At 47.0% G+C, this 14,230-nt stretch overlaps 1 pseudogene; it reads left to right on the top strand.

The window, feature by feature from the left end:
* The first annotated feature begins 10,542 nt into the window (after positions 1–10,542).
* LOC144149432 (uncharacterized) lies at positions 10,543–13,650 on the top strand (annotated as a pseudogene).
* Positions 13,651–14,230: the final 580 nt, after the last annotated feature.

Here is a 14,230-nt window from a genome sequence, read left to right as displayed (position 1 = left end):
CATGAAAACAACAAAAAAATAAATTGAAACTGAAAGTGCTTCTTTGATCTCTTCGACTATCATCCCTGTGAAAGATCAGAAAAGTTGATCGAGTAGAAAATTTCTTTGCAAGAAAAATGGGCAAATACTGGACATACTTTTTGCGTGAAGTGAATTATATTAAATGCTGCTGAGTGTTTTGTGGAGTACCGAACCGCTTCGTAAAGGCATTCGCAACGGTTTTATATACAAAAAACTGGTCAAGCAGCTATTGTAAAAATAGTTGATTTAGTCAGAGTATGAAAGTGTTGTCTTAAAGGAAATTGGCTAAAAGCGGCACTTTCATCTTTGTGAAATTCAACCCACTAAAGTATGCGCCTTCCGCCTCCTACCCCCATCCTTCCTTGTTTATTACAGGTAATCCGCCCCACCGAAGATATCAGGACCTGGACAATACACCTATTCTAGTTCTCAAAAGAAATGAATGTTTGCTGTATTCGACAGTAAAAGAGGCACACAAATTAAAGGAACGACCATTTGTGTGCACTGTTGAATAAATTAATTTTGGTCTAATCTGACGCTTATAATTAAGCCAGGCTACGCTGAAGGCTGGACGGCTGGTGGTTGCACACGGGCTCAGTTTGATGTGGGTGCAGTGGACCCAAAATGGTGGGTTTGTGCTGCTGTACAGCGCGATTGAGTCATCTGGTTGCGCTGCTTGCAGTGGTCGTCCACCGGCCTCAGTACAGTTAACGTACTGTGGCTAAACTACAATGCCCGTAGCACTGCCGAATTTCCGGCAGCTTTATTCCGGCTAGAGTCCGACGACCGCATATCGGCTGTCCTCCGGTGGCCGTACTTGGGCCGCACACGGGTGGCTTTGGGATGGCCGGAGCCCTACGCCTGGAATCTGGCCGTATGAACGTAAGCCGGCCGTCTGGCCGACGGACACTGGCCGTTGGACAGTGATGGGAGTACGGCCGTATACGGACAAAAGGCCCAGATTTGAACACGGGTCGTGCATGGTTTTATAACAGTTTAGTTTTATAACATTCCAACAGATGCAATATCTATTATGAACTCTTTTACGATAACGGGATTGAAATATGTCAGCAAAAGACTATTGTGTGTGCTCTCATAACACTTATAAAATTTCCATCAGCCTTTGCCAATTTTTGCTCATGACCAGTATTGACGCTGATAACTAAGTATTGACGCTGATAACTGACGCTGATAACTAAGCCAGGCTGCGCTGAAGGCTGGACGGCTGGTGGGTATGCGCGGGCTTACTTTGATGTGGGTGCAGTGTACCGAAAATGGTGAGTTTGTGCTGCTGTACAGTACTATTGAGTCATCTGCTTGAGCTGCATGCAGTGGTCGTCCACCGGCTTTAGTACAGGTAATCTACTGTCGCTGAACTACAATGCCCGTAGCACGGCCGAATTTCCGGCAGCTTTAGTACGGCTGGAGTCTGACGACCGCATCTCGGCTGTCCTCCGGTGGTAGTACTTCCGCCGCATACGGGTGTCTTTTGGATGGCCAGAGCCCTACGGCTGGAATCTGGCCGTATGAGCGTAAGCCTGTCGACTGGCCGAGGGACACTGGCCGTTGGACAGTGAGGGGAGTACGGCCGTATAGGGCCAAAAGGCCGACATTTGGACACGGGCCGAACATGGTTGCCGGAGAAATGCCGGGCAGAAAATCACCAGCCAAAGTACACTGGCTTGAGTAAGGCCGAACAGTCCTGTGCTGCCTGGGGTAGCGCTCCCAGCCGCGTATCGTGGAAGTACTGCCGCTGTGGCTGTTCAAAAGAAGGTGAGGCGTAGATCGCATGCTCGCGAAGCAACCTCGCGAGCTGCGAGCCGAATCTGACTTCTGACACTGGATCGCTCGAACTACAACCACCTTCGCTGCAAAGCGCGGCTGTAACCATACACTAGCATGGAGCAGCCTACGGCAGCATCTTGTTTCCCAACTTTGCTGCGAAGATGGCGTTTGGCATTCTGGGACCTTATTGTCGACTGCACAAACGCAATTCGCAGTCTTTTTGGCTCAAACACGACGTAAGCACTCAGTCACGTGATACACGTATAGCTATGACGACATGCAGTGCAATTTGACCCTCTACTCATAAAGATCACAAACAACGTAACGAATATTGCGCATAAAAAAAAACCTTAACATGCATTATTTAAAATTTAGCCAGAAACTGAGCTTGGCAAGTGAGGCACATTTCTGCAAGTCAAAAGTGGCGGCTACAGTACAAGGCGATCGAATAACGTTGATCAAAAAGCGATCGAAAGTGAAATGTTGAGCTAAAGAACATCACACAACCTTTTTAACAGTATCTGTTTATTTCTTTCAATCGGTTTTAGTAACATAGTTCAGCTCTCTGCTTCAATGCAAGCTTTGTTGCGTTATCACGTTCCTGTCTGCCACCGCCGCCACACTATCGTCTGCTGCTATGTTACGAGTTTACGGCGTGATCACATAAAAAGGCGGCCGCCATCATTTCGTGTATGACACATAAGAGCAGGTAAGCGCAACGGCTGGTAACCGCGCAGCGCACAGATGTCGTCGATTTAGTCATGCGTCAAGCCCCACATCAGCCAGCGCTGTGATAACAAGTGAGTCACTTTTCTTTGTCATTTGTCTCTTGAGTTCGATCGTGTGATCCAGCAGCTTACTAGGACGAGTGTGGACAAATGCCATGCGTTGGATTATCTTTATCATAGAGGGGCTTGTACTGCCCTCTTATCTTGCGGTTACGCAAAAACAAATAATTTTTATTTTTCTGCGAAACATAAAAGCAAAATACTCCATGTCATCTGTATGCTCCGTGATCGCTGACTGGAAGAATGCCGAAAGTATAACTTCTTTCTGCAGAAAACAAGCTTTAAACCGCGCGTCATGCGAAATTGCGCCAGCTGCAAGTTCCCGGACTTTTCGCGGCGCCGAAGTTCCGGGTTATTTCTTGCCCGATTTCGCGGCAAAAGCAGCAGCTATTAAAGCAAAGCGTTTTTCCTCTAACCCCCAAGAGTTCATTCGCGACCGTTGGTGTCACCAGAAAACTCCAGCGAACAAATAAAAGAATTAACAGGCACCCCAGGGAATCGAACCTGGAACTAATAGCCTAACAAAGAGAGAGCCCGTTGTCTTACCCATTTAGCTACGAGCCCACGCGAAGACTGGGAAGACATGTGATGTACTCACCAAGCACATCTACGGGTTTACGCCCTGCGTTGTGGCTGAATGCCACGTGAAAGCGTCACGCGACCGCTCACGCCCGTCTAGCGGCCCCGTTCGCACCTTGCTCATGTGCTAAGAGTTAAAAAAATTAAAGTAAGCTCACACTGATGCATGGAATCTCACTTCTAGTACGCCAACGTGCTAAACCCTGTGGCTTCCAGTGTTCACGTAAACAATCACAGCTCCTTCTCGTCCGCCATCACGCCAAACCAAGGAATACATTCAAATACTCCTTGATGGCCAGGCCATCACTCCAAACCCCAGCATCAAGATCCCGGGCCTTAATCTCGAGGCTAACACCAAGAGTGACGTCTCCTTGCAGCGCCTCAAAAACAGCATTAATCAAATCATACACATCATCAGGCGAGTTGCAACCAAAACGCGAGGCCTAAAGGAATCCGGTACCTTTCGATTAATTGAAGCTTTTGTCCTCTCGAGAGTTACGTCAAACCACGGTTCTTCTTCTCGACAAGGAAGGCATAGAGATGGTTTATATAATGATTAGAAAGGCGGTCGAGCAGGCCATTGTTCTTCTCATGAGTACCTCCACACAGAGGCTGCTGAGCGCGGGGCTCCACAACATGGTGGGAGAGCTGATATACGGCCATCTTTCTAATCAGAAGGTCCGACTCAAAACTGCGATGGGTAACTGCATGCTTCACCAGATTGGCTGGGCAGCCCAGAATGTCACTCCGCTTGACGTACTCCCCGTCTCTTGGCGACTAAAACTAAAGTTGCTCCCTTCGCTTAGAAATCTGAACCGCTCGCATGACGACGGTCACCGAAAAGCACGGTCTCAAGCGCTAAACACCACCCTGGGTGGGGATTATGCAGTTATCTACACAGACGTCTCCAAACATCGAGGGCAGCAATACGCCATCATCGGGGCTACCTCCACAACTAACCTCCTTGCGTGTACCTCGCTTAGGACCCAAGAAATGACGGCAGCAGAAGAGGCAGCCATCACCTTGGCTCTCGCTCAACAAGGGGTTCGGATGGTAGTCATCGATTCCGAGCAAGCCTACTGGAATTGCCAGTAGGGTTCGGTGTCCTGACCTGCACTGCGAGTGCTCAAAAACCACTCCCGAAACAGTTCCATTCAGCTCATGTTGACACCCCCTCACGCTTCAATGGAGGGCAACAAATACGCCCACTCAACAAGCCTGCGCTTTTACCTCCCGAGCTATGGAGCTGCAGGAGGACAGTCACCCGATTGTCATGTTCAGGGAGATAACCCAGCATTATCGCCTTCCGAGACAGACCGTACTTTCGCCTTACCCTGACCTTTCCAGAGAACAAAAAACTACCCGACGTCTCATACAATCCGGGCTCCTTCCTACAGCCTACGCCTCTTCAGTTAAAGTATCCGAATCACTACGACCCATAATGTAAATTTCGCTTAGAAGTAGGAACACTGCGCCCCGTAATCGGGGTGTGCGACTTTAGCCCTGAGCACCCTCCTCTCTTTCCGTCAACTACCCAACAAGAGCAATGGGAGATGCGGCTGTCCAGGCCCTCTCTACCTACCCAGCTTCAGCGGGTGGACAGAACACAGGCCGCGCGGACTGCATATGGGCCCCACAGAAGAAGGAATCACTCCCCAGGGCTGCACTCTGGGCCGTTCACAAATCTGAACAGAAGTATTTCTCCCTCCTCCTCCTTCTCTGCCGCAAATCTCGTCGCCCCCCTCCGCGGCGCAGAGACGGATAAGACAGATCGTATAACACCGGGTTGGAGCTTACTATATTTTATAAAAAAAGTTTCCACCTTTGTGTTACACCAATAAAACTAGACCAAACACCGTTCATGCTTCATGCATTGATTTAACCTAAACAATAATATCTCTTTGAAGTAACAAATGGTGTGGTTAAGTTCATTTCACTTCTCTCTGGTTTTGCTATTTGTGGAGCGATGTGAGTGAATTTAAGGGACGTCGCATGGGTAATCGTTATGGGTGTCGTTTACAGGTTTGCTTTCCATCCACATTCACGGGGTGGATTGGCGCGATTTTTTTTCAAGCTGTTATGTAACATTACGTCACTTTTCCACAGGCTGAAGTTGTCAATGTGTGACATGATAGTTTCCGCCAACTGTTTCAATTACGTCATGTCTTCTTAGCCAATCACAGAGAGGGTGTGTATTACTAGCAGTATTGTTGTTGAATAGCAAAGACAGGCCTACGTTTTCATGTCCGGTGCATTTGGTCTAGTTTATCATTGCAGGCCAAGAATTATGCGCTTTCAGTAAAGCGGAATAAGGCAAACTTACAACTGTTGACAGAATACGTCATGAAACGTCAAAATGACGAAACCACACACAACCGCTTTGCCAACCAGAAGCACGTGAACAAAAGTGAAACCTAGTCAGGAAAGACTTCGGGCAAATTGCCAATTCCTCGGGAATTTGCGCAATAGAGAAGAGGGCCCCTGGACCCTTTTCTAGACTGCACAAATGCCCTCGCAATTCGCCGAGTTTTTTGCGGGAACACGGCGTACAGAATCAGTGACGTGATGCACCTATGACGACATATAGTGTAATTGGATGCCTAACTCATAACGATCACTACCAAGGTATAAAATATTGCGCAGAAAAGATATAAAAACCTTGGCATGTATTTTAAAAATTTAGACGGTACCTGACGTTGGCAAGGGAAACACATTTCCGCGGGTCCAAATTGGCGTCAACACCACAGGGTGATCGAGTAAAGTTGATCTAAGAGCGACCAAGAGGAAGATGTTGAGCTAAAGAACATCACACAATGTTTTTTTACCGTATCTATCTATTTATTTCAAGCGCTTTTAATAACAGAGTTCAGCTGAGCTATCTGCTTCAATGCCAGCTTCGTTCCGTTATCACCTTCCCGTCAACCACCGCCGGCACGCTATCGTCTGCTGCGTTGTTACAAGTTTGTGGCGTCATCACATCAAAATACGGTGCGACCATCGCATGTATGCCACATAGGAGGAGCGAAGGAGTCCGCCTGATGATGATTGAGCTTACCGATTTCGCCGAATCACTCATTCGTCAAGCTCAAGATTAATTATCGCTGTAATGAATAAAAGTCACTTTTTTGTTGTTTTTCTGTTGAGTTCGATCATGTGAGCCAGTAACTTACTAGGACGAGTGCAGACAAATACCATGCTTTTGGTTTGTTTTTGTCGTGGAGAGGCTTGTACTGCCCTCTTACGTTGCGGTTACGCCAAACAAAAAAATTCATTTTATTCCCAATCAGAAGGAAGATACTTCACGTTAATTGTATGCTCCGTTATGGCTAACTTGGAGACAGATGAAACTATCGTTTCTTTAGGAAAAAAACAGGCTTTAAACCGCGCACACGAGAAACTGCGCCAGCTGCAATTTCACCGCCATGTCGCGCGCCGAAGGCCGTTGCAAATTTTTGCTGTGTTCCGCAGCAAGGGCCGCCGCCATTTTCAAGGTGTTATGTAACATTATACTACTTTTACGCAGGCTGAAGTTGCCAATGTCTGACGTGATCGTTCCCGCGCCAACTGTTTAAACTACGCCACGCCTTCTCAGCCAATCACAGAGAGGCCGTGAATTACAAGGAGTGTTGCGATGAAATAGCAGACAGGCCTGCGTTGTCATGTCCGGTGCATTTAGTGCAGTTTTTTGTTGACGGCCAAGCATTATGCGCTTTCAGTAAAAAGAAATAAGCAAACTTCAGAACGCATGCCTGTAAACGTCATAAAACGTCAAAATGACAAAGGCACACACAACCGCTTTGTCAACCATAAACGTGACCAAAATTGAAAGCCAGTCAGGAAAGACTTCCGGCAAATTCCCCAGTAACCTGGAAATTTGAGCAGTCGGGAATAGGGCTCCTGCTCGGAGTCATTGCGCCATATAGGTGTAACGAGCGTCCTATCAGCTGGAAGCGGGTCCGAAAGATAATGTGCGGTTTTGCTTGTGTGCTCACTTCAATCCGTTTGCCTTTTCGATACTTTGCTGCGGTGGCACGTCGTATGCGCCACATATTCATGATGACTTTTGTGGCACGTTTTTGTCTCCTTCTGATTATTGAAAAATGAAAGGTGCCGAACTACCAATTTGTGGGGAGGGCGCAGAAAGGACGGATCTCCCTCGCCCGTACAAAGGATGCAGGTTGTACGCGGGCTGGTTCTCCGAGGACTGCTCAGTCCATGTAATATGCAAATCTTCGAAAACCAATGCCAGAATATGCTTAGGAATTAACGGTTGATTACCTAGTATTGAGATCGAGCGGATAAGTTGAAAAGATGAAATGTTCAGGAGCAAGCAAGTGCTTTGTGTTTTCTGGAATAAAATACACGGCGAGATGTCGCATTCTGTCATCTGCACTGTTGCACGGCAACCCCCAACACACGAGCGGCAGTGTTATCTTCCACGGATACGAAAGATAAACAAAAAATGGAAGCAGCTTACCCAGGCGGCCCAGAAAGTGTGTCCGAAGACGGGCCCGTCTATGGCCGCTTTCTGGCATGTCCGGCCAGCATCCAGGTTCTGGCAGCCGCTGATCATACGACGAGCGGCCAACATACCGCAACCAGTGCTTCGGTATTTCTACGGCCGCCCGTGTTCAGACGCACAACGGCAGCTGCCCGGCTGCCAGATATTCAGTTGCCTTTCGGCTGCCGATGTTGAGAAAGAAATCGGCCGGAGTACGGCATTAGGGCATCCGTTTTTCCTTCGGGAAGCGGTGTTCAGCAGAGGCACGGCAAGCAACCGGCCACAGGATATCCGTATTCTTGTGGCAGTTGGTGTTCGAAAGGAGACCGGCGTAGCGCGGCTGCCGCGCATCCGCTCTTTCAACGGTGAACCGCGCGTCCGGCGGCAGAATATTCGTTTTCTTCGGGCAGCCGGTGTTATAAAGGAGGCCGGCCGAATTACGGCCGGTTAGCGTCCTCGGCCGAATTACGGCAAGCAAACGGCCGCAGAATTTTCGGCAACCGGTGTTCAAGAGGAGACCAGCCTTCGTAAGGTATCAGGTTATACGTCATTATGCGAACAACGGCGCGCGTTTGGGCGCCGAGAATTCATGCACACACGTGCTTGGAAGAAGACCCGCCGATGTAGGACCGGTTTTTCCCAGGGTGAAGAAAGAGCCGTTAGGGAGTCGAATGCTGCAGACACGTTTTTCGTCCGCTCGGTGTTTCTAAATTTTAAATGAACGAACTACGTTTGTCAAACAGTATTGAGTGTTCTAGGTGAACGGGCAAGGTGCAAGGACTCAGTGAACTTTACAAGGGAAACGTTTAGGCCATCAAAATGCCATTTATTGCCACAAGAAGACTGTATCACACCGACGGGTGAGCTAAGCCTCGCCAGTCATAGCCGCTACAACGCATCGCCCGTCGGCTTCGCCGACGCATCAGCTCGAGGCTGTTGCCCCCTCACGAAATGGAGACCATTGGAGATATCGACCCGGCAGCGATGTCGTACCCGAGATGGCGGTGGTTCACCAAAATAAGTGGCCTTAAAGGTTGTCGAGCAGGCGGCCACCACGCAGGAGCTCAACCGGCGCCATGTCAAGGACTCCCCACCAAAGAAAGGCAAGGGCGCGCAAAAGCGCAAGTTTCCGGCGATTCTTCTCACAATATTACTGCGAAAAACAATGTGCACTATATTGTTTGTGATAAACGTAGAAGAGGCTAAGCTCGTGCATTGGTAGGCTCAACTTCGTGCCCTGCACTATGCTACTTCATGGGTTTTTATGACTGCCTATTTTAAAACAATTGTTATTTTGAATTTGCCATAACAACAGAAACTTGTGAATGAAGAAGCCTGGATGTTAATTTAGTTGCGGTGTTTGAAATTGAAATTAGCTACACTTGGGATATGACTCATTTGGTTAAACATAATCGCCAGCATCCTATAGCAAACACGGATTTCGTCGGGGTTTTTCTTGCGCAACGCAGCTTGTTGAGTTAACACACGATTTGGCTCTAGCAATAGATAAGCTTAAAGTAGCTGACTATTTTCTTGTGCGGCAAAAAAGCATTTGACGGTGTTTCATATCACGCTCTTGTTAGTACATTGCGGGCAATAAACTGAATGAATTGGGTATTACATGGATAGCCGAGTATATCACTCTAAGACAGCAGCTGGTCGCTCTCAATGGTTGTTCATCCGGATATGTTCCCGCGACCTCAGGAATTCCCCAAGGCTCGGTTGCGGGCCGTCTTTTGTTTGTGTGGCCTCAAATCTTTGTTAAAAATGTTCGCGAATGACTGTGTAATTTACAGGACTATAGCCAATGAACGTGATTCAAAATACTTGCAGCATGATTCAAATTAATACCATCTTGGTATGCTGATTCAGAAAAGTCGTTTAATCTTAAAAAAATGTGTTAACGTCAACTTTACAAGAAAACCTTCATTCCAACTGAATGCGTATACAGTACATTACACTACTTTAAGAACGGCTGGGGAATATAAATAACAAAGAGTTGATTTAACGAGTTCTTAGAGAAATAGGCACGTTCACAACATAAAAGTTACGGCTGCACGTGTTTTCGGCTTTCCGAGATAAACTTTCAGCGAACCTCCACCTAACTTAAAAGAACAGCCGTAGTTCACTCATGTGCGCTCAGTGTGTCGGAACGGAACGAAAAACGAAAAAAAAAACGATATTTTCGACCGTAACGAAAACGTAACCGGAACGTTATATATTATTTCGTTCCGGAGTGAAACCGAAATATTTTTAATGGTTTTCCGTTCACGGGAAATGTCTGCACGGTCCCAAGAAATAAACGGTCAAGGCAACGTTGTCGCCCTTTGTATGTCCACATCGCGTCGCTAGTACCATCGTGTTGAATTCCGGCAGTATCATTTGCCTTGTCAACAGTGCGGTGGATTGGTGTCTGCACCATTGGCAGCTTGCAAAATAGTTACTGCGCATGCGCGAGCAAGTTTATTTTCCACCAGATAGCTTCGACCATAGACTAGCAGGCAAACTACTTTTTTTTTTTCATTGACCACTACTGCCTGCCTTTTTTTATTTCGTTTTCCCTGTTCGGTAGAACATGCAAAGAGGAGGCGTGACATTCCTGCAGTGTGTTTCGTTACCGACGTTGTTACTGTCTCGTCGGCTGACGAGCGACGATAAAAGCGTACACAACGATCGGTTGCTGGAACTCAAGTCCCTTTATTAAGCGAAGAGAAATGGTGAAACGCCCCCTCCCCCCCCGGTCTCCGATGGCGCAGCGGCGCAGGCGTGGAACACGATATCTCACGCGTCATACATCCGGCAGGTCAGGTAACGCGAACCGCTCGAGCAAGCGTGAGGAAGGCACCTTCAGCGAGCCGTGATGTGCGCGTCCACTACGTTTTTACGACTGACTCCAAGCGAACATTACTGATGTTCGGCCACCTGCCAAGTGCCTCGTAACAACGTTTGCAGCTAGTTCAGATGCGACGCGACAGAACAAATCGCGCTCGACGGTATTTCAAGTATGACAGCGTCTCAAAGACATCGACATGCCAGATTGAGGACTGCCAGCACGTTGTGTCGGGCGACCATGGTGGGAACTGCCAGATTGAGGACTGCCAGCACGTTGTGTCGGGCGACCATGATGGGAACCTCGAGCGTCATTTGCAGCGACACCACAAGGAAGTGTACGACAACATTCAGGCCGACAAAGCCCACTCTACAAAGCGTGTTGCGTCGGACGAGGCGGAAGGCTCTCCTGCAGCAAAGCACCGGCAAGTGGATATACAGAACATGTTTAAACCCATTTCATCGAAGTGTGTTTTGCTCGAAATAACAGAGGACAGCATCATGAATAGCTGCGTTGAACTACTCACAAGAAACGGTCGGCCATTTCGGCTAATTGATGACTCATGCTTTCGGAAAATAATCGATCCGGTCCTAAAAGCGCTCAATGCTAAGCGAGCCATCTCAGCAGAGACTCTAAAAGACAGGGTCCAGGAAGAAGCAAAAAGCAAGCGAGAAGAAATTTCGCAGTCGCTGAAAAATCGGATGTTTTCTTTAAAAATGGACAGTGCGTCGCGACTTGACAGAACTCTGCTTGGCATCAATGCACAGTATGCCGAAAATGGAAAACTAATTCTTCAACCTCTGGCCATAAAGAAGCTTCACGATAGGCACACTGCAGAGCATTTGACATCACCGGTGAAAAACACTCTGTCCAGCTACGACCTCAGTGTCACCCATTTGTACTGTGTCACAACTGACAACGGTGCAAACATGCTAAAGGCTGCTCGCCTTCTCAGTGAAACAGACGATGAACCCGACGCTTCCAGTTCAGACGAGGATGACGATAGCGGCTACCCTGAATTTGGATATTGCGGCTCTCTGCTGGGCGATTCAGAAGACGCCCAGTGCCTTGGTCTTGATGGAGCCGATTTTAAGTTAGGCGTCAGGTGTGCTGCGCACCTGACGCCTAACTTAAATTCGGCTCCATCAAGACTGCAACTGGCAGTCAGCGATGCTCTTAAGGACTCCGATTCAAACACCCTCGCTGCACAGTGTCGCGCACATGTGAAGAAACTGCGCGTACAAAGTGCAATGGGCTTGATAAGAAGGCTAGGGCTAAGGAAGCCTGTTATCGTTATTTATTTATTTATTTATTTAGGTACTCTAAGGGCCCGGGCGGGCATTACGTAGGGGAGGATTGAGTTATAACACACTAATAATACAGTTATATAAAAAATGACATCGTGTGAACAGAAAAGCAAGAAAAACAGTAATACGAGAATTGCACTCCGAAATCGCGCAGTACAACGGTAAACAAAACTATAAAACAAACAATAACAAGCGATATAATGTCGTACAGGGAAGAACCAATATGTTTAGAACATAACAAACACAATGATATTAAAGTTAGATATTGCTTTCAGTCGTTAAAAAGGAGAGAAGTGCTGTTTGAAAAGAAGAAGCGTCTGTTGGTGTGGCTAGGTTTGCAGGTAAACAATTCCATTCGTTTATGGCCAATACAAGAGGAGAATTGTGATATCTTTTTGTGCGGGCAAAAATTGGATTAAATTTGTAAACATGATCTACGCGTGCCGAAGTATATAGTGCCGGAACGATAAATTTGCCAGCGAAGGCCGATGGGTTAGGGTACAGTGCATGGAAAAAAGATAACCTTGAAAATTGCCTGCGCAGGGTGAGAGGAGGAAGATTTAGTTGCTCTTTCAAGGCAGAAACGCTTTGGTATCACGAGTATGAAGACATAATAAATCGAGCGGCTTTGTTTTGCACTGATTCAATTGTGTTATTAAGTCCAATTTGGTGAGGATGCCATTATATTGGCGCGTATTCCAGAGAAGGGCGAATCAGGGTATTATACGCCTGAAGCTTCGTGTCAGAATTAGCCAGATGAAGGCGACGTTTAAGCAATCCAAGCTTCGACTTAAACTGGGGACCCCAGTTTAAGTCGAAGGTCAATGTTGCGCCCAGGTATTTAAAGGATGAAACCATCTGAATTACGGAGTCATTTATTAGATAAATATAACTATCTGATCTAGTTACGGAAGAAAATCGGACGTGTTTAGTTTGTTCTACGTTTATTTGCATTTGCCATTTTGGCACCATTTAGTTAGTGTTGATGAGTCAAGCTGAAGTGCACTAACATTATTGATTGCCCGACACGCTGGATGTCGACATTGAACATGTTGACCAGGTTCGTTGAACTGAAGGACTTCGCTAAAGACTTCCTTTCACGCGAACAGACCGCAAGTTGGACTGACAGCATGTGGGCAAAAGCAGAAGGGCTGATCCAATCCCTTCAGCCAGCGCAAGAAGCCACGAAGGTGCTTCAGACAGAACAACTGACAATCGGAGATTTCTATGGTGCTTGGCTGACGTGTTCCATGAAGACATCAGCGATACCGTCGCCACTGGCACAGGCCCTGGTTCAGTCCATGAAGAAACGAGAACGAAATCGCTGCAGTACGAATATCTTTTGTGCTGCATTGTACATGGACCACCGCTATCGCCTTCTGCTGACACCTGATTAAAAATATCAAGCGAGGATGCATGTGTGCAAAACCTGGAAGCGAATCACAGCCTTCACAGGCCTTCAGCAGAAGCAATGTATACTTCTGAAGAACCGGAGGACGCCCTCGAAGCGTTTCTGAAAACGAAGGAAGCTGAGGCTGGAACTGAATCGCGTTTGACAAGTAAGCCAGGATGATCGGACATGGTACTTTGCTAGAAATGCTGGACAAAGAGCCGTGCCTTCCAACAAGCACAAATATGTTGAAATTTTGGGAAGAGCGCAAAGAGCGGCAACCGGAGCTATACATGTTAACACAAGTGGCCCTTGGTGTGCCAGCCACACAAGTCAGTGTGGAGAGGGCACTTTCTGCACTGAAGTTTGTTTTGTCGGATCAACGGTCTCGCTTGTCGGAGAGTACACTCGATACTCTGCTGCTTCTGAAATCGTGCTCACTTCCTTAAAGATAATGCGGGATTCAAATAGGAGGAAAAATAAATACTACGTTTTTGTTGTTACTTTTCTTCGAAGTTTCTTGCAGAGTCCCTCTTAATCATATGGTAGTTTTGGGACGTAAACAACCACTTATAACGTTCCTAATTAATTAATTTATCAATTATTAATATATAAATTTTATTAAGTATTCTATTACTCTTTATTTTATAAAAAAATACCTTACGAAGCGTTACGGAACGTTTTTTTTTTCGTTCCGGAACAGAAACGGAACGGAACTTTTTTCTGGGGAACGAAACAAAAAACGGAACGAAAAACATTTCGTTCCGACACCCTGTGTGCCCTCAATGTAGGAGTACGCATGTGTTTTCTGGGATCCCTACAGCAAAGAGCTGGTTGGAACGCTCGAAAACATACAGAATAGGGCCGTGCGATTCGTATTAGGTATTGGCACTGTCAACTTAGGAGGAGGGAAGGTGAAAGTAAACTTAAATGGTAAGACGGGAGAGATCATAAACGAAACCTGAGGTTGAAATTTTTTCGTAATATCTATCATTCGAAAACTGGAATAGAAGGGTAGAAGTATATCCA

This window comes from Haemaphysalis longicornis, unplaced genomic scaffold (assembly GCF_048455015.1).
Source record: "Haemaphysalis longicornis isolate Haplotype H1 unplaced genomic scaffold, Haemaphysalis longicornis Haplotype H1 scaffold_8, whole genome shotgun sequence".
Lineage (NCBI taxonomy): Eukaryota > Metazoa > Arthropoda > Arachnida > Ixodida > Ixodidae > Haemaphysalis > Haemaphysalis longicornis.
The sequence above is the reverse complement of the archived record's forward strand: the minus strand, read 5'-3'. Positions and strand labels throughout refer to the sequence as shown.